Source organism: Mus caroli, unplaced genomic scaffold (assembly GCF_978045245.1).
Source record: "Mus caroli unplaced genomic scaffold, Mus_caroli_1 scaffold_38, whole genome shotgun sequence".
Taxonomy (NCBI): Eukaryota; Metazoa; Chordata; class Mammalia; order Rodentia; family Muridae; genus Mus; species Mus caroli.
This window is the reverse complement of record NW_028227293.1, coordinates 1,585,918-1,600,695: the sequence shown is the minus strand read 5'-3', so window position 1 is coordinate 1,600,695 and position 14,778 is coordinate 1,585,918.

The following is a 14,778-nucleotide window of genomic DNA, read 5'->3' as shown; positions in this document are numbered from 1 at the left end:
TTTCAGAATTTTGGGTGATGTATTCCGGGAGTACCAGATTGAATAAAGGGGATTATTCCTCCATATGATCCTGAATCACATGCTTTTGAAGAGTCAGGACTAGTGGTACTCAATTTTCCCAATATTGTGGCCCTTTAAAACACAGCTCCCAAATCGTAATGTTATCTCATTGCAAATTCAAACTATAATTTTGTTATAGTCATTAATTGTAATGTATATATCTTATAAACAAGATATATGATATGGGACACTTGTATCAGGTTTTTTGAGCACTGAAAAGAGTCTCAACCCATGGTTTGAAAACCATTAGTCTGGACACGATGGGGGTACCATTACCAATGTATAATGTTTATCTAGTGTTGCTGGGCAGATGTCTCCCACCCTTGAACGCAGAGGGTTTTTCAAGAACAGGCTTCTTCTGAGTCCCCAACCTTCTTTCCACACCTGTACAGCTTGTTGATGATCACTGATGTATCAAATGGCCTTACTTAGTAAATTAAAGTAATCCAGTTATCTCTTAAAATCTAGAAAATGGTGATTCTAAAAATGGTTCCACTAGCTAAAAGCAGTGGCTGGCACTCTTCCTAGGGATCCCTTATGTAGTGTCCCTTTATATCTCCAAGGCCAACAGCAGATGGCTGAGTCCCTCCTGGGCTGTAACTCTCTGATCTATTCTCACCCACTATGCAGCTTTCTTTCATGAAGAGATCACATGATAACACTGAACTCATCTCGTCTTTAGTCAGCACAAATAGCCTAATTATTTTCCCCTATGGCTCAGTTGATCATGATTCTGAGACATAATCATACATGTTGTATTGACAAAAAGAATGACACTGATTTCTAGTATACAATAAAGCCTATTTTGCATGACTTCTTTTCAGGAGTCAGGAAATTCAAGAAGAAGACACTATCAGTAGATAAAGAAATTCTAGTGAGATGTTGAAATCACAGAAGGGATCCAATGGGCTAGAAAGACAAAAGAGGAAACCAAACTCCCTGTCATAATTAAATATTTTCTATGACAGCATTATTCATTGATTTTTATTTGTAGGTCCTATCCCTCCTGACCCAGTCCAATTTTTCCTAATATATTAAAACCTGAGGATTAGTCTACAGAAAATTACATTTGGGGAAACACATTCAAACAACATATGAAGGTGAATATTTGAAAATATATAGTCATGTGGGTGCATTTTTCTTTCTACCTCATGTACACTTAAAATCTCTAACTACTTCCTTCCCTATGAAAGCATGGCAGCCCACTGAGTGACGTGTGTTTAGGGTGAATAATGTTATACAAAGATGTAAACACCTTGCCATATCCTGTCAACCATATCTAGCCCAAAATGCAATATCCACATGAGATTAGAAACATAAAAATAAATTTTATAGTATCTTGAAGCTAAAATTCCCAATTTAATCAAACCATCATTTAGAATCTTCTACTTAATACCAATGTGCTTTAAGTGTACAAGTCACTGGACTTTGTTGTGACTCTTTTCACAGGTTTATACTGTTCTTTAACCATCTTCATCCTCCCCACTATTCTCCATTTCTATCTGCTCAGCCCCCCTGCTGCTGCCCATACTGTTTCAAAATATCTCCTTTTATTTAATGTGCCTTATTAAAATTATAATTTGACAATTGTCATTTTGAGTTTGGCTTGTATCACCTAACATAATTCTCATTACCATCTATTCTTTCTGAAATCAAAACCCTTCACTAGTAAACTTAGATGAGAAATACCTCTGTCTCTCTCTCAGTCTCTCTGTCTCTCTGTCTCTCTGTCTCTGTCTGTCTGTCTCTATCTCTGTCTCACACTCTCTCTGTCTCTGTCTCTCTGTCTCTCTGTCTCTCTGTCTCTCTCTCTCTCTCTCTCACTCTCTCTCTCTCATTTTAAGAAATTCACCGTGTGGTTGACATCTATATTTCCTCCATAGCTTGTCTATTTCACACAGTATAACAATCAACATTGATATTATGGATGTTTAGTGGTTCTTCTTAGATTATTATTGGAACGAAAATCAAACTGGGAAGATAGTACCTCAGATGAAGACTGCCCTCATCACACTGACATATGGCCACATCTGTAAGGAATGATCTTTTGTTGATGGCTGAGCTGGAAGAGTCTAACTAATTAGTTAGTGTCATCCACTATGAAGAGGATGTACAGTGTGGTGGGGACAGTGGAGGAGTCTGAAAAAGATTTTTTTTTGAAGAACTGAAGATCTATGTGGCATGAACAATTAAAGTGCCCTCTAATTTGTAAGTAAATTCCATACTTACCTGTGTCCAGTATTCTGTCAACCCATATTTCAAAAGTAAAATTACATTATCTATTTCATCCTGTTTTACTGCATTCAATCTATGAAATTCCTTGTAACCAGAAATGTTGGTAAATTTTAAAGAGCTTTAATATGTGACTGTTAGATACCGGGTTGTTTTAAGTTTATCTCAAATTTGTAAGCAGGACCAAGGACTATGATTTCCTTGCACTTTGCAAAGAATCCATAATTCATGATTGCCATTGGCTTCAATACAAGGTATTCAATCCTGTCAAACTCCAGCTTTCTTTGAATAAAAAATTGTCTTCCTCTAACTGTGGGTTTTGATAAAATGAATAGTGTGCTATCCAGTGTGTTGCCTCAAGAGTCTGGCAACATTTCTGATTCCAAGAACAGCTTAAAGATAACCAAGGGGAAGATTGTAACAGGGAAAATAACCACCAAGAATGCTGGTGTGTCAGACACTGAAGACTTTCACAGAAGGAAAATAAAAACAACCCCCCCCAAAAAAACAGAATAAACAAACAAACAAACAAACAAATACACAATAAAAATGATACAAGAGTGAATCTACTTGGGCAGAATGTGAATCAGGTAATCAGGCCATTTTTGTAGGGATTTATTTTGGATTTCTAGGAGGCCATATGAAAATGTAAATTCTAGAAGCTCAATGTTTCTGAGTGTAACTCCAGAAGGAACCAGCCTGATAGGGGTTCTATGATATAAGCTGAGATAGGGTGATGTCACAGAGCACTGGTCAGAGTTTGCACATCTATTCCACTTGGAGACACTAGAATTCCTTGAAGCTGGGTTCAGTATCTTCACAGTGGTGTGTGAAAGCCAGGTCAGCTCCTGACCCATAAAGTTTTTCCAGAGGCTTTTGGTGCCTGGCCTGGTTCAGAAGACAGAATCTTGAAAACTAGGACATTTGTTTGGGGTATGTATATTTATGGAGTATCTTGGACTCTCATGGCTCCTTAAGGCTATATATTTTCCCTCCTACAGTAAGTAACTGTACATTCTAATTTCTCCCATGTTTTGGATCTAGGAGGGTGGATGGTTTAGGTTATTTGATCTCCTGAGTTTATTAACCTTGCTAACAATATCTCCTTCACGATTCCACTAATATGCCAAAACTCCCCTTTGTCCATGTGCATTTTAGAAGATATTACTTCTAAATGGCTGATATGGCATGGACTTGTTGAGATCTTGTTGAAGTCGGAGATGCAATGGCTTCAATAATATGCCTGGGACTGGGTCTGGAGACACAATACAGAAGTCCAGTTGTGTGCTCTGTCCCTAGGTAGATATTTGTGAAAGTAGCCAACTAGCTCAGAACATGCAAATACAAGAGAGGTATGGTGACAACTCTGGCTCATTTTTTAATTCTATTCTGCTTGATCCTTGAGGGCAACAGACATACCAACTTCCACACTGACCTACCCATTTAAGGAAAGTTTCCTCAGCAGAGGAAAATTAGCTCAGGGCTGAAGAAATTTTTATCTGAGTATGTTATTCTGAGCTCAAGAGAATTACTTGTTTATTTCCCTATGTTCATTTCCTGGAATCCCTTGTTCGTTGGTTTATTTGTTTGTTTAATTTTATTTTGAGTTTCTCTGTGTGTAGCTATGGCTGTCAGACCAGGCTAGCCTTGATGTCACAAAGGTCAGCCTCCCACTGCCCCTTAAAATCTGGGATTAAAGACTTAGGTCACGACCATCTCCTATTAAATTCTCTTTTTATTCGTTTGTTTTCTTTGTTTGTTTTTTGTTATTTTGTTCTTTGTTTTGTTTGTTTGTTTGTTTTGTTGTTTTTGATCTATTTGAAACAGGAATACTCTGTATGTCACTGGCTGCCCTGGGTCTAACTTTGTAGACCAGGTTGGCCTCTAACTCAGAAAAATGCCAGACCCTGCCTCCTGAGTGCTGGGAATAAATGCATGCACCATAATGGCTTATGAACTTCTTATTTTGATAAAATTGACTTTAGAAGCACCCACCTGACTAGCATAGCCTTCTTCACCTACCCAGAAGTTCTCTTAAAGAAGAGCATTGGTCCAGCATTCTCTCGCACCCCACACCCATTGCCCTTTAAGATCTCATATTTATGACAGAGGCAACAGCATTGTTTCTGGTTTAAACAGGCAAGATCTTCAAACCCAGACAATGGCCAAGTATGATGATTGAACAAAGAATGATAGTCACAAGACAGTGGACCAGGGTTGCTGTGGCCTAATACACCAGTTCTACAGCCATTTAGAAGACAATACCTCCGAAGAGGCTGAGCATGACATCCCTCAAAAAGAAGAGGAGGAGGATGCCTTCATCCCAGGCCCTGAGAATTATTGTCGGCTGCAGAATTTCTCACAGTTGGAAGGAAGGTAATGAACCTGTCAGCCATTGGAAGGCCATAGTTCTAGATCAACTGCCAACAAACCCTTCTCTTTATTTGCTGAAGTATGACGGTATTAACAGCGTCTATGGACTGGAGCTCCACAGTGATGAGAGGATTTTAAATCTTAAGGTTTTGCCTCACAATGTAGTATTTCCTCAGATAAGGGATGCCCACCTCGCCAGAAGCCTGGTTGGCAGAGCAGTACAACACAAATTTGAGGGAAAGCATGGCTCTGAGGAAAACTGGAATGGGATGGTGCTAGCCCAGGTGCCAGTCATGAAGGACTGGTTTTACATTAGCTACAAGAAGGATCCGGTCCTCTACATTTATGAGCTCCTGGATGACTACGATGAAGGTAACCTTGACATCATTCCAGAGACTCCTCATGCTGAGGTGACATCACATGATAACAGTGACTTCTTAATAGGAAACTGGGTGCAATACACCAGAGAGGATGGTTCCAAAAATCTTGGAAAGATTGTTTACCAAATTCGTGCCAATCCTTCTGTGTACTTTATCAAGTTTCATGGTGATCTCCAGATCTATGTCTATAATCTGGTGTCAAAGACTCCTTAAGGTGAAAAAATCACAAAAGTACAGGCCCATAAACTTGTAGAATAGTAAAAAAAAATGTTTGTTTTCCTGTGTTGTCTACCTAAGTGTCTTTGACAAACCCAGTATGATTGCCAATAAAATTTGTTTTTCTCTAAAATTTAAAATATGTGATATGACACCATGATTTTTTTATGTACAGTTCAAATAAGTAATTCAGAAAATAAAATGAGTATGCTGTTAGGTAATTTCAGGTGTTGAATAGACATGATATGATATGACATGATATGACATAAGACTTTGGTGGAAGAGATGGGCTATGGTGGAAGAACAGTACATACATCTGATATCACACATGGTAAAATTAATAGGACTTAGTATCTCTGCTCTGTATGGAGGACTGGAATTGGAGATGGGATGTGGTGGAGCAGGGATCGCAGCAAAAGAAGGATGTTTATTAAGTAGGGGAGAAGGATATAACATCAGTAGAATCTCTGGTATGATGTCTGAGGAAGAAACAAAGTTGGTGAAAGAGTGACACATAAAAGGAATTTGGCCTTGGAACATAAGGAGTAATCCATAAAAATGATCCAAACAGTTTCAGCAATTAGAGAGTATCAAGTTTCATTTGAATAATGAAGTCTAGTGAAACTTGTCTCTCTTTTTAATATTTTTATCTTTTCTTATATGTGTGAGGGTAGGACATGTGCTTGTGAGTGCAGGTGACCACAGAAATATGAGTTGTTGGGTCCCCTGGAGCTGCCATTAATGGTGATTGTGAGCCTTGGATATGAATTCAAGAAACCAAATCCAGTCTTCTGGATTTACAGTCATCTCTCTAATCCCACAAAGATATCTATGTTAAGAAATACATTATTTACATGCAGAAAAGAAACCACGATGAATGTATGAAAGATCAAATTGATAGTGAAATTTAAAAAGAACAATGGACACACAAAGGAGTAGAGGACACTGAGGGATAAATAATTTCAAAGAAGGAATTCTCACAAAATGAAGCAGGAGACTCAGGAAGAATAGAAAGTTCATTTACATAGTCAAAATTGTGCCATATCCACATTGGCTTCTTTTGTTTATTAACAAATAGCCAGCCAGTCATTACAGAAGAATGTGGTGTGTGTGTGTGTGTGTGTGTGTGTGTTTCTTAGAGTACATTTTACCAGAATAACTAGTGAATCCAAATCTAAGAGTATATATATGAGTCTCCCTAAAACATCATAAACACCATGATTTTTTTATGTACAGTTCAAATAAGTAATTCAGAAAATAAAATGAGTATGCTGTTAGGTAATTTCAGGTGTTGAAAAGATCCTGTGTTCCTTCCCTGAGCACTCTTTGCCTCTGATGAATCCTGTGATCTTTTGGATATCTGTGATGAATGACCCAGATGACCATCAAAATCTCCCACACTGGTCTGTTCCACCTGGCTCTCCACCAAACTTATGACTATCTACATATCTGTGTGCTACTTCAACCTGTCTATGCCCTTGAAATTCCAGTCTTTTACTTGTCTGTGACCTCCTTCTCAGAAAACATAGAAGGTGTATCGAATGCATTTGTGCTGACATCTTTCCTATGCTGTTTGTCATGGGTTTCAAATGCTTTGAGGTTGCCCACTTGGTAGGTCACTTCTCCTGAGGAGCCCCTGAGCTTCATGGGTGTCTGCCTTGGCCAAATCTGCACTCTAAGAGTGTCTCTTTGAGGGAGGCTTATCATGTACTCATTCATTGCTGTTTTTCTCTCTTGAATAAGTTTGTATGCTGCATGACTAGAAATACTCTCTATTGTTGATTAATTTTGATATCTGGGAGAGTTTCTGTACTAGCTGGTTGTCTTAGTTAGGGTTTCATTCATTTGAAATGCCACCATGACCAAGGCCTCTCATAACGGACAATATTTCATGAGGGCTTTTCAACATTCATTACATGTTCAGAGGTTCAATCCACCATCATCAAGGCAGGAAACAGGGTTGTGTCTTGTCAGGCATGGTGGTGGAGTGGAATCTGAGAGTTATGCATCTTGATCCAATTGCAGCCAGGAGAAAAGATTTGTTTTGCATGCAGCGAGGAGGAGAGGCTCTTTCACACTGGACAGAGCTTTAAAGACCCAGAATGATATGCTTCCTCCATCAAGGACACACCTACTCCATCAAGTCCACACCTCCTCATAGGCCAACTACATTCAGAATGCCACACTGGTTTCATAGCAATTTGACAAGATCTAAATTCTTTAAAAGGAGGAGCCTCAGTTGAGAAAATGCCTCCATATGATCTAACTCCCAAGCATTTACTTAATTGGTGGGAGACTGCCCAGTCCAGTGTGCATGGTGAAATCCAAGATTTGAGGAGCAAGTCAATAAGCATCACCACTCCATAGCCTATGCATGAGCTCCTGGCTCCATGATCCTGTGTTCTTTCAGGTTCTGTCCCAACTTCTTTGGTGATAAACAGCAATGTGGAAGTATAAACTGAATAAAACCTTTTCTATGTAGTTTCCTCTATGGACCTGGTGTATCCTTACAACAATAGAAACAGTAAGTGGGACAGATTCTTTCAGAAGCTAAATGTCAAATAGTATCACTGTCACTTATCCTATAACCACAAACAATAATGTATAGACGTTTCATTTTAATTTAAAGGTAAGATGTACTCATTACCTATATGACAGGTAATTGTTCTAGTTTGCTTCTTTCTCACCATAAAGAATACTATAATCAAAAATAACTTGGGAATAAAAGGGTTAGTTGCTTACAGGTTACAGACTATCTCCTAGGAAGCCAAAAATAGGAACTTGAAGTGATAACAGGAAACACTGTTTATTGGCTTGATCCTGTCTTAGTCACTGTTCTATTGCAGTGAAGTGACACCATGGTTAAGGCTATTATTAGATAATAAAGCATTTATTTGGACGATGGGATACAGCGTCAGAACTTTGGTCAATCATCATGGCAGGGAGCACAGAACTGAAGCAATAGAGAACTATTGATTCTTAGGCAGCCTGAGAGAAAGAGAGAGAGAGAGAGAGAGAGAGAGAGAGACAGAGACAAAGACAGAGACAGAGACAGAGACAGAGACAGAGACAGAGACAGAGAGAGACAGAGACAGAGAGAGAGAGACAGACACAGAGACAGACAGAGACAGAGAGAGGCAGAGAGTGGCAGAGAGAGACAGAGAGACAGAGAGATTGAGAGACAGAGAGATTGAGAGACAGAGAAAGAGACAGAGAGAAAGACAGAGATAGACAGAGAGACAGAGAGACAGAGAGACAGAGACAGAGACTTAGACAGAGAGACAGAGACAGATACAGAGACAGGGACAGAGAGACTCTGCCATTATATGGGTTCTTTAAATACAAAAGACCTCTGATTTTCCAAAAGAGCCATTTTCACAATCTTAATTTGCTAATCTAAGAAGAAACAAACGGAAGCAAAAAAAATTCCACCAGAGAGAATCTAAACCTGATAAAGAGCTTTTTATCATAAATGGGTGTTGGATTTTGTCAAATGCTTTCTCAGCATCTAACGAGATGATCATGTGGTTTAGGTATGTTTTTTAAAAAGCTTTAAACAACCTAAAATAATAATAATCTGTAGAACCCTAAAAAGACACGAAAAAACCTTAAGTCTAAAAAACCAGAAATGTTGATGTGAATAATTCCAGTACTTTGGGAGGTAGAGGTACAACCCCTAAAAACTGCCCTAAAATTCAACAAAACCTCAAGAACCCTAAAAAGACCCCAAAAATTATAAAACCATTTTGTGAAACAATGTGCTATAGTATTTGAAGACTCATAAAGTGACAATCGAGGTCATAAAATGTACCCCTTTGACCCAATGGGCTCTCATAAAAATAAAATAAAAATAAAAAAATAAAAATCATTTCTGTTCAGGAACTCATGGGATATTTTTTATTTAAATATAACAAGCAGGTGCAGGGGGAGTCCCGTGGCCCTGAAGTCACTGAGGAAGCCTCTGACAGAGGCCAGAGAGGCGAGGTCCAGGGGCAAGAAGTGAGCTGCAGGGGGCGGGATCGGGGGGTCAAGGCTTTTCAGTCACTCAGGCCCAGGGCAGGAAGTGCATGTCATGGGAGGGGCCTGTGACGTCAGACTCCTTCAGTCTTTCTCCAATTCAACCAATGATTCTGTCCACTAGTTTTTATATCCTGATTATTCTATTATTTTGTTGAATTTATACATCTGATCTAAGAGCTTTCTAGAAGGTCTCTAGGGGTTTTTTTGTGTCAGGTTATGCTATTTATTACTAAAATTATGTGACTTCAAATTTCTCTATTTGAATCACTTTTATTATTTTTTTTGCCTTGCTCTCTAGGCAAGATTCATAATAAATTCCTTAAAAAAAAAAAAAACCTACAATTCTATTCAACATAGGTGTTTCTCAGCCATTCGGTGTTCCTCAGGTGAGAATTCTTTATTTAGCTCTGAGCCCCATTTTTTAATGGGGTCCTTTGATTTTCTGGAGTCCACCCTCTTGAGTTCTTTATATATATTGGATATTAGTCCCCTATCTGATTTAAGATAGGTAAATATCCTTTCCCAATCTGTTGGTGACCTTTATTTCTTATTGACGGTGTCTTTTGACTTGCAGAAGATTTTCAGTTTCATGAGGTACCATTTGTCAATCCTCGATCTTACAGCACATGCCATTGCTGTTTTATTCACTTTACTAAATACTATTGGAAAGAGTACATTACCTTGTTTCTTGATTTTAGTTGTTTGAGTTTTTAGAGACTGGGTTTCTCTGGCTGATCAAGTACTCCCTCTGTAGACCAAGCTGGTCTTGAACTCAAAAATCCTTCTGTTTCTCCCAGTTGCTGGGATTTAAGTCATGGGCCACCACTGCTACAAACACACACACACACACACACAAACACACACACACACTATATATATATATAGATGTACTGAGCAAACAGGTAAAACTGTGTTCTAGGAATTTCAGACTTGTCAGGAATAGTCTAATTCTAAAAGGAATAATAGATGACATGTATAGTATAATCTTACTGTTCTTAACAGCAGTTCTGGAAGATGACTAGCATTACTTATATGTGAGTCCAAACATCCTAATAATCATATTACATTCAACAACACTTTGACAAAGGAGACTCCAGAACTTCTGATAAAATGGGACTTGCATAATTTTAAAGTGCCTGTTCAGATATGGTAGATCCTATGACCATCTGCACAGATGGGGAAGGTCTTAATGTGTCTTGTGTACCTGTACAAGACTTGATTGTGGCTTCAGAATGAGGGGAAGGGCCTAGAGATACCTCTGTAGATGTGGCCTCTCCTAGAGCATCATGGACATATTTGAGAGATCTAAGAGACTCTTGGGCAGGTAGGGAGATTTCTAGCCCTACTTGTGTACTCATGGAAGTTCCAAGAAAACTTTCTTCAGCTGAAAAAGGGGATAACAACTTCTGTCTAGAAGTATCAGGTGTCTTAGCCAACTTGATGGTCAAAACAGGTTCCACGGGTCTTTTGAAGATGAAGTAGAACCCAGAGCTTTCTGGGCATTTGGAAGATATTCTGGAGACATGTGTTGGCATGGAGAAGGACGAACGGCCCTTTGTCCATGTGGATAAGAGTCTATAGCATTTGTGTATTTGGGGAAGATGGCTGATCCTCTTGAGGAGATAGGGTAGTTCTCATAGTCTCCTGTGAAATTTGGGGAGGTCCTATGGATTCTTGTGCACAGGTAGAATCCAAGGAATTCCCTTCTTTAGCTGTACAGGATGCTACAGACACTTGTGTGTGCAAATCACATCCCATAGCACCTTATTCACATTGGATTGGATCCAGAACTTACTGTACAGATGGAATCTGTCCTAGAACATCTTTTGTAGATGTGTCACAACTGCGAGTCCTTTCTAAAGATGGGACTGTGCCTATAATTCCTTTTGTAGAGGTATCCTGTCCTACAATCCCTTTATGTGATAGGGTAATACTCAGAGAATCCTGTACAGGTTTTGGAAATCCTAGCATCTTTGGTGTATATGGGGAATTCTTTACAGCCTCTCCTACACATACATAATGTACCAGCGCCCCCAAGGGCTGCATGGAGGGTTGTATGGTCTCAGCACACTGTACAAAGATGGAGCTTGTTTGGCTCCCTGGAAGCATTTTGGCAGAATCTCGGCTGTTTGGGACCTGATGACAAGTCAGGAGGGCCCTTTTGGCTGGTAGGGGATATTTGAATAATTCTTGATCAGATCGGGACTTTCTGAGGACCCATTGTTTGGAGAGAGCATCTTTCAGTCCTCTGCTAGAATGAGAATGTTCAGGATCACTTTTCATAGCAGGAGAATGATTTAATCTTCCTTTCTGTGGGAGAGCAGATTTAAGAACATGTCTTTGATGTTCTTCCATAGAGGGAGATAATCCTAGTGGCCCCCTTACAGATAGAGAAGGTTTCAGAACCCCTGGCGAAGATGTTGATGGTTCTAGTTTACTTTGTGTTTGTGCAGAAGGCACAAGAGTCCCTTTGGAAGACTCGGGAGTTTCTATCACGTCTAGCCTATGTGTGAAACTCTCAAGAGCCCCTTCTAAGGATGGCAAAGGTCCTTGAGCTCCAGGTATAAGTGTGGAAATTTTTGTCTCTGATTGGGCAGATATGAGCGGTTTGAGGCTCACTTGGGGAATCATGTTTGCATTTCTTTCCCTTTGGACTGTAAGAGATGATCTGAGCCCGTTTTTTAATGGTAGAGGACTTTGAAAGCCCTCTTGGTTTAAAGGGGAAGTTCTGAAATCCCCTTGGTCAACAGGGTCAGGTCTCAAACTAACTTTACGAGAAGCAGATTGCATAGAGCACTTTGGGGGAGAAGGGGAACATCTTTGGCTGTCTTTGTGACAGGACTTATCTCCATGCTCTGCTTTGGCAGCTGTCAAACATGTTGAACTCTCTTGGGGAAAGGAGATGGAACTCGGTGCATTTGGGACAAAGGAGAAATCTCTGACGTTACCTTTGGGAGAAGGAGGTTTGGATCCCTCCTTGTCTGATGGGGCCTGTGGTAGGTCCCCTTGAACAGAGGAGTCTTGTCCAACATGCTTTGGAGGAGAATTGGAAAGATGAGAGTTATGTAGGGTAGGGGACATCCTTTTAGAACTCCTTCTGGAAGAGGAGGCATGTATGATTTTCCTTTCAGCACAAGTGGGAAGTCTTTGGGATGCTTGGGCAGAAGTGGAATGTCCCATAGACTCTTGGAAATATCTGGTTAGTTCCAGAACATTTTGGGTTGATAGGGACAGTCCCTGAGCATGTTGGGTGGATAGCGACAGTCCCTGAGCATCTTGGGGAGAAGTGGAAGATCCCAGATCTTCCTGGCTAAATCGGGAAGGATGTGGGGAACCTTGAATGTGCGGGGAAATTACCTGTCCATGTTGTCCAGCAGAAGATGGCCCATGCACTGTGTGATCTTCTTTGAACTTTTGTCTGGCATCTCCTGCCTCATGTTTAAAAGATGTTGCAGGCACTCTGGCACCCAACTGGTCAAAATCCATAGGTTCTTCAAACACAGTGGATATAGACTGGCTTCTTGTCACCTTCCCAGGGATGGGCACAGAAGAGGAGGCTACTCTTTTTCTGGTGGTGGGCTGTAAAACAGATGGTCTGGTATCCCTGGTCAGTGGGTGACTCGTGCTCTCAGGAACCCTCAGAGGAAGTGTAAGTGTCCATTTTTTTGTTCTTTTTTAGATCCTTCAGGGGGTCCGAGGTCCTCTTCTTGGCCGAAGCCTTGACAAGAGCTTTGAGTTTCAGTAGCTTATCTGTCACATGTACATCAGGTTTTTTGAATCTCTGGTCTTCATAGGGATTTGGGCACCTGAACTTTTACCCAGTTGGTCTAAGGGGCCCCGGAGTAGCAAAATCCCTCGGGTCTCTGCTGGTCAAGTGCTGACCCTGTTGGGGTAAGGTGTTACCATCTGGTTGGGGGACAGTGAAGGGGGTCCCAAGCTGTGGAGGCTGGGAAACCGATGGTCTGTGGTCAGAGGGTAAAGTCCAGGCTGAGGCTTGCTGCCCTCTCTCCACATGTCTGGCCATTTAATTGTGAAGGACATTGTTCAAGAAACATGAAATGGGCCACTGCCCATGAAAGGGGCAGCGAATGTACTTACAAATGGTTACTCGAGGCTAAATAAATAAATAAATAAATAAATAAAATAAACGCTCAAGCAGCTTCCTCTGAGAGAGGCTCTCTCTCCCTAGAACTGTGAACGTGTCCTGAAGGCCAAGCACACAGAACTAGAGTGGCCGTTGGCCTCAGGAATCAAGCAAACTTCGAGAACCGCTGTCCTCATGCCTGCACGGGCCAGTCCCAAGCCTGGAGAGAGGCTGTCCTCATGCCTGAATGGGCCAGTCCTGAGCCTTGAAAGTGAGTGTCCTTGTGCCTGCACGGGTCAGTCCTCAGCTGGAAAGTGGCTGTCGTCAAGCCTGCACGGGCCAGTCCAGAGCCCATGGAGAAGCTGTCCTTGTGCCTGCACTGGCCAGTTCTGATATTCCTCACTTTGCACTTCTGCTTGAGGTAGCAATGCAATCATCCAAGCTTTCTGAATGAGGAGGGACGCTGAGGAGCCCCTTCTTTTGGGTTCAGAGTGCTACTTGGTCCGGTGTTTTAGTGATTTTCAGTTCTTATTAGGCTTTAGGGTATTTTTAGCATTTTACTGTTTCTATTTTTTGTTTTCTTGAGTTTTTTTTTCTTTTTTTTTAATTTAAGAATTATATTTTTGGTGTTTAAGAGTTTTAGTGTTAGCAGGCAGTGGTGACATTGCCTTTAATCCTACACTTGGGAGGCAGAGGTAGATAGATTTAAGAGTTCAAGGTTATCATGTTCTACAGAGGACGCTCCAGGACAGCCAGGGTTACACAGAAAAACCCCGTCTCCAAAACTGAAAAAAAAAAAAAAAAAAGAAGAAGAAGAAGAAGAAGAAGAAGAAGAAGAAGAAGAAGAAGAAGAAGAAGAAGAAGAAAGAAAGAAAGAAAGAAAGAAAGAAAGAAAGAAAGAAAGAAAGAAAGAAAGAAAGAAAGAAAGAAAGAAAGAAAGAAAACAAAAATAAGTTTAGTGATATTTTTGGCTTCTTGTGTGTTTTTTTAAGATTTTTAGGATTTTTTTTTAGTGTTTGTAGGGTTTTTAGACGAGTGTTTTAGAGTGTTTATTTGTCTTTTTTTTCAGGCTTCTAGTTTATTTTTAGTATTTTTTTTCTGTTTCTTTAAATGATTTTAGTGTGTTTTAGGGTTTTGAGGTTTTATTTATCCTTCAGGGTTTTTTTTTTATTTTTTGTTTATTGTTTTTTTTTTCTTTTCTTTTTTTTTGCATTTTAGTGCTTTTCTTAGGTTATTTTGCTGTTCTTGTTCTTGAATACTTATTTAAAATTTGAGTGTTTTTAATTTTGGTGTTTCATAGTTTTAGTGTTGCCAAGCAATGGCGGCCCATGCCTTTAAACCCAGCAATTGGGAGGAAAAGGTAGGGGATTTTTGAGTTCAAGGCCAGTCTGGTCTACAGAGGGAGCTCCAGGA